General features: G+C 17.8%; 1 protein-coding gene and 1 long non-coding RNA gene across 4 annotated transcripts in view; one reads left to right on the top strand and one right to left on the bottom strand.

Moving 5' to 3' along the window:
* The window catches only part of LOC102677850 (pancreatic triacylglycerol lipase-like), a 60,397-nt gene that overhangs the window by 4,354 nt on the left and 42,032 nt on the right, over positions 1-14,011 (top strand). The gene's annotated exons all lie outside the window — the stretch shown is intronic.
* Positions 4,010-14,011, bottom strand: part of LOC116185935 — a 17,152-nt gene continuing 7,150 nt past the window's right edge. Inside the window, exons 2-3 of the long non-coding RNA XR_004150833.1 lie at positions 12,887-12,896; positions 4,010-4,019 (exon numbers count right to left, since the gene is read on the bottom strand). This is a non-coding gene — a long non-coding RNA (uncharacterized LOC116185935). The remainder of the gene's footprint in view (positions 4,020-12,886; positions 12,897-14,011) is intronic.

The following is a 14,011-nucleotide window of genomic DNA, read 5'->3' as shown; positions in this document are numbered from 1 at the left end:
AAATATTAGAAAATTAATTTTTTATATTAAATTCTTTTAATAACAAAAATTATTTATTGTTATTAACAATTGAAATATAATTATATATAAATAAATTAGAACTTTATATTTTAATATTACTTATATTTTAATATTATATATTTTGATATATTTTAAAATTATTAGAATTTTTTATTAAATTTATACCATAAAATATAGCAAAATTTTCATTATTTTCATTATTTCTTATTAATAAAATTATTGATAAAATTAATTAATCACAACTGAATTCAAATTTTTATTAAATTTATATTATAAATTATAATAAAATTTTCATTGTACTACATAATTAATTTAAATTTTTTTATCAATGAAATATATTAATTCGATAATTTAAAATCACTATTCAGTAAAAAAATATGAATAATCGAACTTTCATTAAATGTAATTAGTAAAATAATTACTAAAATAAATAGAAACTATGATTTATTTCAAAAATTGTATCTATTTATGAATTCACATTTGAACTAAAATTCATATTGATAAAAATTTCATCAATTTAATTTTATATTAATTAGTAGACATTTTATTATTCGGCTTATAAATTAGAGAACATATGATATCTCGATTTATATCTTAAAAATTTATATCTTAAAGATTAAATTAATATTTGATTAAAAAACTATAAAATTTGTAATTGTAAATGCAAATTCATAGTTTTCAAGATTAACAAAAATTTTTGCTAATATTATAGCAAATTGTTGAATCGTTAAATCTTTATTTATTTTTATAAATATATTTATAAACAGATACATGACAGTATCTATATATTATCTATATATTATGGATGAATTAATATTACCAATCTTTTGGATTCATGAAATGTGAAAATAAAATATAAAATAATTCTTGGATAATCGAAATTATTGTTACGTGATCAACTTTACATTTATTATTGTAACTTCGATTACTTCAATTTGGCATTTCATGGATCAAATTCTTTATAGATAAATATTAGTATAAGTTATATTAGCTTATTGGATAATATTTATTTATTATATAGATATTGTATATTTTAGATGCTGAACATAATATGTATTAAAATAACAGTAAATAAATATAAGTGATCACATATAACGCACAGATCATAAATGCATATATATAGATAAAAATCAATGTAATAATTCAATAACTGTTAATGTTTCTAGAAATATATATTTGCGGCAATTTGGATCACAACTATTATAATCTTTGAGGCATAAACTTTTCAAACTATTATACAGTTTCTAATTCATTGTTTTAATAATTAAAATCATGCCCATATTTTGGTGTTATTATTTGATTTTTTATAATTTATTGAATAATTTTGTTATTTTTTTGAATAATTTGCAGTTTCAGTTTTCACAATAATTTCAGTAGAATATAATTATATTTTAAAATATAATTTAATTTTTTTTAATTCTTAAATATAACATATAGACTTAATGATAAAAATTTCGATTGAGATTTATTTATTAAGTTATTTATTAAGTTATAAGCAATTTCAATTCATTGAAATTAAATGAAACGAAATGAAGAAATTGCTATAACAAAATTAATGGTTTTACTTTCTTTTTGTCTCGCTTCTAAATTTTAATTGTTTATAATTCAATAAATAAATTTTAACCAATATTTTTATATTATTTATTACTATCTTTTATATTGTTTTGATCTTTAAAATTAATTTTTCAAATGCATTTTATAATGCATTCTAAATATACTCTAAATATACTATATATGATACTTCATATTTTATATATAATAATATTTTATATTTTTTATAAATAAATTATTTATATATAATTATATAATTTATATATTTTTTATATATAAATTATATAAATAATTTTTTAATTAATTATTATTAATTAATTATTATTAATTCTAATATTTTGTTTAAATTATAACAATTTTCATTATTTGTTACTTTTTAATATTCATAATATTTTAAATATGACTATAATATTATTTTTCTATATAATATATTAGAGCAAACAATAAAGTAACATATATTCATCAGTTTGTTATATATTATTTTATATTTCTTTAAGTTTTTAACAGTCTTTTTATCTAATATATAATTCTTTTTTTAAGTAAGTTTGCATATAATCAATATGTAATTTTTGAAAAATTTTTGTCTTTCTTGTTGTCATCAAATTATTGATTATGAATGAAATTATTGATATAATGAATGAATATAATGAATTTCTATATGTCACACAGGCTATTAAGTATTTAGTAACAATAATTAATTTAAAACATGATTATACAATTGGCAATTTATAAATTGATTATGGCCTATAATTTTTTTTTTTTTTTGATTGATTTTTTGAGAAGAAAAAAGTTTCTATTATATCTCTAAAAAACTTTTCTTTCAAATGTCATTCCACCATCAGACTAATCACTATTACATATTCACTAATAAAAACTAATAATAAAACTAAAAATAATGCATTAAAAATAGAAGCATATATATATATATATATATATATAATAGTGATTAGATTTTGATGAAAGAATCAATATAAATGTACGTCGCTTCGAAGACAAAGAGTGGTTAACCGCAAGCCAAACTTGTATGGCTTGCAAAGAAGTTAAATAGTCCTGAGAGATAATTTAGCCATTTTGATGCAAATTATACTTTTACATAGCTCCTTGATACTTCATTTTAAAGTTTATCGTAGCTATATTGGAAAGGCGACAGGAATTATTTTTTTAAAGGAAAATTTAGAATAAAAAATATTCTTTTAAATATATTCTTTTTAAATCTTATTTCGAGATAAAAAGGTTTGTCTTGTGAAAGAGAGATAAATAACAATAATAAGATCTTGGGACAAAATCAGTCTAGTCGCGTTTGAAATTAGAAATTTTAATTTTATAGATCAGTTCTTATAGATAGTTTAAATTCAATATTAAGTAAAGTTGCATTTTTTTTTCTTTCAATTATAACAAACAAATTAACACCATTTCAAGCATACCATTATCCAAAAATCCATTAGAGATCATCTTATTACAGATAGCAAATTAAGATCGCAATTCTTATCATAATAATGATTTCTAGAATTTATCAGAATCCATTCTGTCATTATATAAGCAAGTATATAGATTTATTATTCATTTATTAGAATTAAATTCCTATCATAACAATGGCTTTTATCACATATTAAATCAATACACAACGACCGATCAGAGCCCATTCTCAATAGCAGTAAATTTTCTCATTCAATAAATCAGAATCTTGTGATAACCAAATTCGTAATTTAGGAATTGTTTGCCATAGCAATAGATAACTATTTTTATAGATAATGTATTAAGTGCAATTTTAAGATGCAATGAAATCATATGCTTCCTTAACGATGCAAGTCCATTAATAAATAATTTGTGATATTTTTTATGAGAGTAATTTGTAGATTTATTTAGAAATACAACTTATTCTTTGCAGTAATTAATGAGAATAGTCTATATACTTAGAGAATAGTCTATAATAGACTCTATTATTCGGAATGTAAAATATTGCAAAAAAAAACTAATAAGTTTTAAGTTTCTATTATTTCTATCGATCAAAATATCAATTTTAAAAAAGAAAAAAAAATTTTAAGTAAAAAATTCAATGTTAAAATTTGATGTTTATAAAAATCTTATTATCTGAATTAAGCATCAAGAAGAAAGCAATAATTTTCTACGTGTGATTTGCATAAATCAAAGTAATTTGCATAAATTATGCAGTTTATGAGTAATTTCATTTTCATTAAAATTGATAAATTTATTTATAGTATATATATTTTGTTTATTTATTCCATTTTAATAATTTTAGTTTTAAATGTGAATAACATTTTACATTATGAAACAAATCTAAATATTTTTTCTTCTAATTTTTTCTTTATCATTTTTATTGATACACTCTGAAATCTCAGTAAATATTTCAAATATTTCAACATATATATTTCGCTATTGGAAAGTAGAAATTAATCGAAACAAAAAAAAAATATTTAATCATATCACTTTATTTATATTCATCATGAAAGTGTCATGAAAAATATCATAAATTAATTGCACATGGACACATGTCTTAAATTTAATTGATATGCAGCAGTTATAAAAGAAATATAAAATAAATTAATCTTAGTTATGAGATTTTTTTTTCTGAATTTATTTCTTATCAATCACTCTTTTTTTTAAAAAAAAAATGATATATTACAATAAATATTACAATTATAAAACTAAAAAAATAATTTTATATAATTTCTCCAATTTTTTATTTATTATAATTATTGTAATAATAAGTAAAATATTATAAATTGATTATAATTATAAATGAAATTACAAAAAATTATTTCTTTTCTGATTTTGATAATTTTTAAATATGTTATAGAGAATAAGATTCAAAACAACTTTTTTCTACAATAATATAATCACTTGATTTTAGTTTTTAAAATATTTGCAAGAAAAAATTACTACTATTATATAGAATATTGCCTATACATTTGTAACAGATCATGCATCATGTAATTGTCCCTTTTCAATTATTATTTATGTAAACACATTATAGCGGCTGGTATTCAATCGCATGTATAGTTTACAATTATTGTAAATTTCATTTTCGTATAATATTTAAAAATTGAAATACATAGTTTTTTTATATTTTTACTAAATTATTATTAATAAAATAGTTTTCCAGTGAAAGTTTATGTATTCATATATATTATATAAAATGCTATATAGAATGCTTCGTATACATTAGTGGAAATTAATTCATGAAATAGTTTTGAAACATCGATTTAAGAAAATATAAAAATTTATATAAAAATAACGATTAAGTTTTATTAAATTATATTATATTAAATAGATATATTAAATTATAAACAATTTACAAGATCTAATTTGTATTAGATCTAATTAATTTTGTAGACCAAATAGAAATAGTATAAAGATTTCAAATTCTATTTTTTATGTAGAATCATTATGTACTTATATAATTGATACAGTTTGTCATTTGTTTCTAAAAAAGTATTAAACTATTTACGTCGAAAAATTATTAAATACTATATTAATATAAAAATATTATATTATATATAATTATATCTTAAAGTTTATAAAACTTATTGCTTGAAAAACTCGCAATAATCGAATATTGTATTCCTTGATTTTTATATTGTTAAGTAAATTTTTAATAATATATATTCTAAATTAATTTTTTCAATATAAACAAATTAATATTTTTTATAAAAAATAGATTTTTTATAAAAATTAACAAAACGGATTGATTATTATATTTAATTTTATTAATTACATTATATAATTTCATTTAACAATATGTATATCATTTCATATGATCTCTATTTGGTCATTTTTGTACAAAAAAATTAATTGCATTATTTTGTGATTTTTTTGAAATGAATAAATTTTTGATCGAACTATTTTTTTTTATACAATAAGAATAATTTTTCAATAATTTTCATTTTTTTTTTTTTATATCGGATATCTTAAACATAAGAGAAAACAATGTAAGTATACAGAGTGTCTCAAAAATGTGGGAACATTTATTAAATGAATCGGCATATAATCAACGCTAACATTATTATTTAGTGATTGTGATTAGTGATTCGCCAATGTTTTTTATTAATAACTAAAAAATATATTTTTGGCATATGTATATATATTCTATTTATTTAATTATCTGTCAATAGAAAAAAAATATTTTTATTTTAAATAAGATATAAAAAAAATTATAAAGATTATATTTCTAATAATAATATTGAAAAGATTAACTATAAATAGTATAAGTGTATAAGAGCTATAAATATATGTAGTATTATTCATTCTTTTATATTTTTTTTTTAAATTTTATTTGTTCTTTTCAAATTGATTGAATATTGAAAGCAATATTGACATTTCTAAATAGGAGAGATGAAAAGAGATATTCCTTTAATAATCATTTATTGTATATCTTTTATAAATTTGACAAATAAATTGAAAATCTAATGAAAAATTAATATTAAATGAAAAATTTCCGATAATTGTTGTTGTTCTTGATGTTCTTGATAAATACTTTGATAAATACTTGTTCAAATAATAAAAAAGAAACTAGTTTCTAATAATATCACCTTTCAAAATGTGAGAAACTAAAATTTTACTTTTGATATTAAAAAAATTCAATCACTTCTATCACTTATGATAAGGATTTAAAACTGCAAAAGCACGAATGTCAACAAAGTAAAAAAAAAATTATGAAGATTTTTCATTTTCAAAAAACTTTTTTTAATATATTTGTATATATATCTTTTATATATATTTTTTATATCTTTTTTTCCTATCATTATTAAACAAATAGTTTCTCTGAATCCATATCGATATATATGAAATTTCTATATTTTTATCATGAATAATTAAAGATTTACAATTAAAATTATAGTTATATTTTTATAGTTGTAGAAATAGAACATCGCAAAATTTTATTGAAATCAATGAGTTATGTGAAATATATTTTTACTATAAAATCGTTATTTGTTAAACGTAAATGATATTGCAAATTAACAATCCAAGGAATAAAAATTATATTGCTAATTATAATTTTTTGAAAAATTTCTTGCTATAATTTATTTAATTTTATGTATGTTTAGAATATATAATAAATATTCAATCAATTGAATAATCAATATTCAAATGCAAAATAAATAAAAAATTTTGATGCAAAATAAATAAGCATCAATAATAATAATAAGCATATTTATTTTTTTAATTAATTTTATTTTGATTTAATGTGATATTATTATTTGACTTATCTAACTCAAACATTTATATTATTATGTTAGCAAAATATAGCAAAATGTAGCAAAATACTGAAATATAATTCATTATATATAATTTATTTATATATATATAATATAATTCATTTAAAAAATAATGACATGATTTGAAATCAATCAAACTATAGTTAATAAATTAATAGAAAATATATTAAAAAGTTTTATAAAAGTCATAAACAATTGTACATATCAAAATTCATAATCCTATATTATTTAAAATTTTAATTGTTATATATTTATTATCAACGTACTTTCTGCACATAACTAGTACAAATTTGTTATTTTGAAGTTAATAAAAATCCTTTAGATATAATTTAAACTTAAATATATATTTATTTATGTAATATTAAACATTATTAATAATTTATATAATTCACTCTTATTTTCATTTTTATTTTCAATTTAAATGTTTATACTTTATTTTAAGTTTATCAACATATTTTTCATAATAAGTATAAAACGTATAAATGATCATTAAGTAAAAACGTATAAATGATTATTATAAAATATTTAGAATAAAATTTCTTGTGTTATAAAGAAAATATCGTTATATGATAGCATAATCATATTAATAAAAAAATATTAATCTATAAATTGATTATTATAAATCTGATTTTTCATTCACTTCATATATAATTATGTAAAATATTAAATAAATTTAGAATAATGATTTTTTATAATATTTTTGCAAAATGATTTCATGCAGGATAGACGTTTTAATATTTATTAACAGAAATATATTTGTGTTAATTGATGTTAATAGATATTAGAAATTAATAATTAAATATAGTTCTGATTCTCAGTTGTTTAGTGAATTTCTATATTTATATACATATATATGTATATAGTGGATTTCTTATCTCTTCTCGCTTCAATCGATTTTCATTTTAACCGGTTAACGATTGAAATAGATAGTAATTTTTTATAGCCATAATGACAATATAAGATAATCAATAATTATTACATATCAATTTTATTAATCATATCGTGAATTAACTCGATAATGCAACGTTTTTCATGTGTCCTTGTTAATGAACATATTAATATAATTTTAGTTTTAATTATTTATTTCATATTTATCTTTATGCCAAAGTTATTTTTATTATTTTTATATTTATTACAGTTAATTTCCATGACATTTTAATTTATTACATATTAGATATATATTATATTAAATGTTAAAATGAACATGAATAAATGTTGAAATGAATTCAAAAGTTTTAGAATCTTTAGATAATAGAAAATTTGTAAAAATAATATTGAATAATATTGAATGTCGAAAAAAATATAGTGAACAATTGGCAAAATAATCGGAAATTTTTTCAAAATCTTTCAATATATAAATAAAATTTAGAAATGTCTCAAATAAATACATGATAAAAAAATCGCTAAAATAAAATAGTTAATGATGCATTATGGATATAAAGAAAGATGAAAAAAAATATTTCTTAATTATTCATTTTTGATAGATTCAATTATATAAACAAAATAAAAAAGAAACAAATTTTTAACTAATAAAGAATTAGTTTTCTTTTATCATTCGCGATGAAAAAAACGTTAGAGAATTCAAGTTATTTCAAGTTTTTTTTTTTCAAGTGAAGAAAAATTAATAGAAAACGAATTTTTTAAAAAGTTTTTAAATATCATAAATGAAGAAGATATTATAAATTTGTAATTGATAATATATAATCAATAAATTTATAATTTAAATAAAATAGATATAAATTTCAAATTTCTTCAAATAGGATGCTCACTACAAACAACATAATTATAAATCGATAATAATAAACTTAAAAAAACAATATATAAAAAATTTCTTTCATAAATATTTAAATATATAATAAGAAAATGAGATTTAAGAAAATTCTTAAAAAAAATTAATATCAAGAATATTATATATTTCTTTTTGTTTTCGTTTTTGAAGAAATGTCATTCTTAACATTTTGTAAATTTTCATGACGAAAATTTGATATTGATAATTAACTATTCAGATGAATTTAAAGAATACTATATATATAATTATATATTGAGGATTTAACAAGTTATGTTAGCATCATATTAATTGAATGATTTTATACTTATTTAAATTTAAAAACGGGGAAACACATGATATAAATGACAATATTTTAGAAAATTAATAGACAAATGAAATAATCGAAGCAAAAAAAACTTATAGAAAATGAAAAACAAAGGTCAAGATGTATATATGTATACTATGTGCAATGTATATATATAACAACAATAACAAAATAAATCACTCAGAACAATATATTTGAAATCGCTGTGAGATACATTAAACAAAATAATTTATTAATTATTGTGTATTATTTATATAAAAATGTAATAATAAATTTATAATAATAAATTTATAATAAAATTATAATAAAAAAAATAATAAAAATAGCATGATTTTGTTTCAACAACAGAATTATAATCAAAGAAACAGATAAAAATTATTGATTTTTTAAAATAAGTAATAAATATTACATTTTTATATATTATATGATATTGTACTATATCTAGATTTTAGATTTTACATAAAAAGATAATTGTTTATGTATAAAAATTAAGTAATAATTATCTTATGCATATAATCATTGATTATGTTATATACTATATTGTTAGCCCCAACCCGTTCTTAAAGCTATGATAATAATAAAATTGATTTATTACAAAGTTCTGTTAACAAAGTTCTATTCTGAAACAATCAAGAGCAAAGTTCATATGATAATGAAGGTTTATCACTGAATTCACTAAAGTTTTATTCGTTCAAAGTTACAAAGTTTAAGAGTTCAGAAAATTCTGAGATGTAAAGATTTGATATTTAAAAATCTTCGGAAATTAAAAAAGTTCTGAAGTTAAGAAGTTCTGATTTTGAAAAAATTCTATCAATACGCTCATAATTTTAACTTTCTCTAAAATTCCTTCCACGCTCATCTCGCGATATCGCGAGTTTTCGATGAAGCATACAAACATCAATAATACTATGGACCACTCTGATCAAGCGATACTCCAAACCTAAAATTCGTAGAATTAAATTGAGAGGCTAGCCACCTATAAAATTCCTGTTTCTAGAAAACTGATCTGCCAATAATTGTAATAATTCTTCTCAGGATGATACACACAGTGTATCATCGCCACACAGTGGAATATTTGTCTCTCAAAAATTCTTTTTTAAATACTCTCAAAATAAAAAAATTTTTATACAGATAATTAATTGAACATTTGGTTACAGTATAGTATGATTTTTTTTCATATTTTTTAATAATTAACATAGTTGCATGGCTTTAAAGTATTCAATTTCCAAATTGCTGAAAAAAAATTATTATTTACAATTTTTCTATTTCTTTAATTTCATTAATTTTTGATTGGAATAAATATACTAGTATACTAAGTATAAGTATATACTTAGTATGTAACAAGTATATAACAAATATTATGTATTTGTATTATATCAAATTTCATTTTGATAATATTAATATTTTTAGAATTATATATTCTTTAAATTTTTTTCCAATCTTAATTTTAAAAAAGAGTCTAGCAGAGTTCAATGTTTTTTCTATCATTATAAAAAGCAAAATCTTAGCTTTAAAATAAAAAAAAAAAATTAGCTATTACTAATTACTACTGAGATAGCTATAATAATTTTTATTATTATTATTATTAATTATCAATCTCGAAAAGATCAGAATTTTTGTGTGAAATCATTGTGATTTAATATATTAATTTTTTTGAAAAAATAAATTTTCAAAATTCATTTCTTTATTGCTTTTTAAGTCATTTTAAATATCTGGAAAAAGTTTAGTTTTCTAAAGCATACAAAATGAAATGGCTGCTCGCGTTCAATCGGTTTGCAAACTTTTATATATAATGATAGTGAGAAATTTTAAAAATCCATATGTATGGATAAAGATAATGACATTTGAAGATATAAAACCTTTTAAAGTTTTTTTTATATAAATAAATACATATTCGAGTCAGCCAACATATGTGAACAAAAAATTCGCTAGTCATTAGTTATTACACAAATTGATTGCGAGTTTTATCTTCAAATTGTGAAAATTAATTTAATTATTATAGATTATTATAGTATAGCAATAATAATATAATATAATAATAATAATAATATAATGTAAATATAATGTGAATATAATAATATAATATTTATAATCGTTATAATAGTTATAATTAATATTTAATTTATATTAACTTTAAGAATTAATAATTAGAATTACTTATTTTGTGAAATTTTATGAAACTTTGTGAAATAAATTGATTAATGATGGAATTAAATGAACCAGATAAATAATTAAATTATAAAATTATGATATTATAGTTAGTGTTATATATTTTATTGAATATCTTGTACTTTCTTTTCATAGTTTTTTCATACTTCATTTTAAAAATTTATTTATAAATGTCAGATACCATTAGATATCAAAATTATGATGATGATCATGCAGTTATATCAAATTATACAACAACATGAAAATGGAACATTTAATAAAAAATTTGATTTTTTGGAAAGTATACGATTAAATAACTGTATTTTATAATTATTTGTATTGAATTTATTATTACGATTAAAAAGCATTTTGATTATATATATTATTATATTTTTGATAATTTATTTATAAATAATCTTAAAAAATAATTTTTATTAATTATTTTATATCCATAAGATCATAAATATAATATCTAACAATATAAAAAAAAATTAAGAATACAAATATATGATTTCAATAAAAAAATAATTTTTTCCGCTTTTGAGAGATAAATATCTTGTGTCGTTAAGATTGGAAAATATATCTCAAGATCATGTTCACACTTCAATATCCACACGCCAATGTTTCTAACAAATATATAATTTCAAGGATCCTCTAATTTTTTTCTCGAAAATGGTATTATTCTCGCAATATCATTTTGTACCATTTGTTCAATGTTTAACACACACGCACACTCACACAGAGACACACACAGACACACATTTCTTACTTTATTTAAAATCTACATATAAATAACTTATTCATTTATATTTATATTATATATATATTAAATTTGTTTATCTAGAAATCCGGTTCCATACTAGGCTAATTAAGAAAAATCTATGTATATATTTATTTAAAGAAATGTTATTGTATATATTATTATATATATATTGTATATGTATATATATATATACTAAAAATATAATTTTTGATATTCTTGATCAAATGAATAAAATAATAAATAATAAATTTATATTAACAAAATAATTTTGGCAAGAAACTATAATAATTGTAAATTTTAATCTAAAATAATGTAAAATTATGAATTCCTTAACTTGTCCAATTATAACAATAAAACTTTATAAAATTTTATATTTTTTAATTATTGAAAAATATTAATATAGAATGATTTAATAATTTTATCCATTTTGAATATCTCTATTATTTATAATAATATAAAAAAACTTTATATTTTCTGATATATGATAATATAACATATTAATTATTTTTAATATGAATGGATGCATTGAGGATATTTTGAATAATTTATAAAATTTATAAAATATATTCAAAATTTATAAAAATTATTTATATTTTTTTGATTAAAATGCTATAATTTTTTTATATCCGTAATAATCAGCTTTAAAATCAATTCAAACAACTATTATCAAGGACATTTAAAGTCAAATCTGTTTATAAAAATAATTTTACCTTAAGAAAATATTTGAAGTTTTGACCATTTGCGATGATACAAAATTGTAACCTTGAATCATTGAATCATATGCACATTTTATTATTTTTGACAATGAGTTTATTCTGGTATATGCTGTAGTAATTCGTTTTTTCATATTTTTCAATGTAGTTGACATTTTTTGTTAAATAATATATTTTTTAAAGTTTCCCAGAAAAATCCAATAAGGTTAAATTATGAAAATTGAATCGGTTATAAAAATTCTCTTTGATTTATTCATTGATTTGGATAAAATTTATTTAAAACATTTTTTACTTCGAATATAATATGCTGGACATTCATTTTGTTATAATGTCAGTCATAATGTTTGACAATTATTTAACGATGTATTTTCTAATAAACTAATTAATATATTCCCTATAAAATAATTATAACGCTTTCCAATAAATATTCTTGGAATAAAATAGGAACCGATCATATTATTATGAAAAATTCTTTTTGAGATACATAGATGCACATATTGATTACTTGTTAATTGATTGCAATTAATATATTATTAGCAAATCAGTAGTATATATTATGTAAATTTAAAATTTTAAATAATTAATAAGTATAGCTTCATTGGTCAATAAAATTAAAAAAAAAATATTTCATATTGTTGTATTTTATGTTTATATGATTTGTGGTTATATATTTTATTTTTAGATTGATAATTATAAAATCCTATAACTTTGGGGATTAATATGTGTGAAACTGTTTAATATACAAAGTTTTGCTCTTATTGAATTTTGTTACGTTTTTCTAAAAAAAAAAACATTATTATATAAAATATTGATACAAAATATTGATATAAAATACTTATATAAAATACTTATATAAAATACTGATTTCGAATAATTAATTGTTAATATATATAAAATGTATATATAACATCATAAAATAATCATGATATCATTTTATATATTTGATCTTAAATGCTGTTCATATCAACTCCTTTGAGAATTGATCTCAATATCAACTATCATTAAAAAAATTATATAGCATATATACAGCATCCTGGTTAAAAAAATGATTTCAAAGCATTTATTTATATAAAAATTATTTATGACATATTATTATTACATATGAATGTTCTTTTTTCATTTCAAACAAAATATAACTTTTTCATTACAAATACAAGATATATTTAAAGTGAATAAAATTATTATATAAAATCTTTTTGTATAACATCAAAATTATAAAATAAAAAACACTAATAAAATGAATATATCATATATCATATAAATGCGAAAAACTAGAATTAAATTAGAAAAAAAATACAATTAAAATATTATACATTTCTTGTAATAAGAAACTTGTATAATTAGTATAATTTTTGAAATAAATGTTTATTTAAAGAATTATTCAAAAAAATTTTTTTATATAAATTATTTTAATATTTAATATTTTGTTTTATTTAATATTTAGTTTTATTAATATTATTATTTATATTTATTATTTATATAATA

The sequence above is a fragment of the Apis dorsata genome, unplaced genomic scaffold (assembly GCF_000469605.1).
Source record: "Apis dorsata unplaced genomic scaffold, Apis dorsata 1.3 scaffold_333, whole genome shotgun sequence".
Taxonomy (NCBI): domain Eukaryota; kingdom Metazoa; phylum Arthropoda; class Insecta; order Hymenoptera; family Apidae; genus Apis; species Apis dorsata.
The sequence above is the reverse complement of the archived record's forward strand: the minus strand, read 5'-3'. Positions and strand labels throughout refer to the sequence as shown.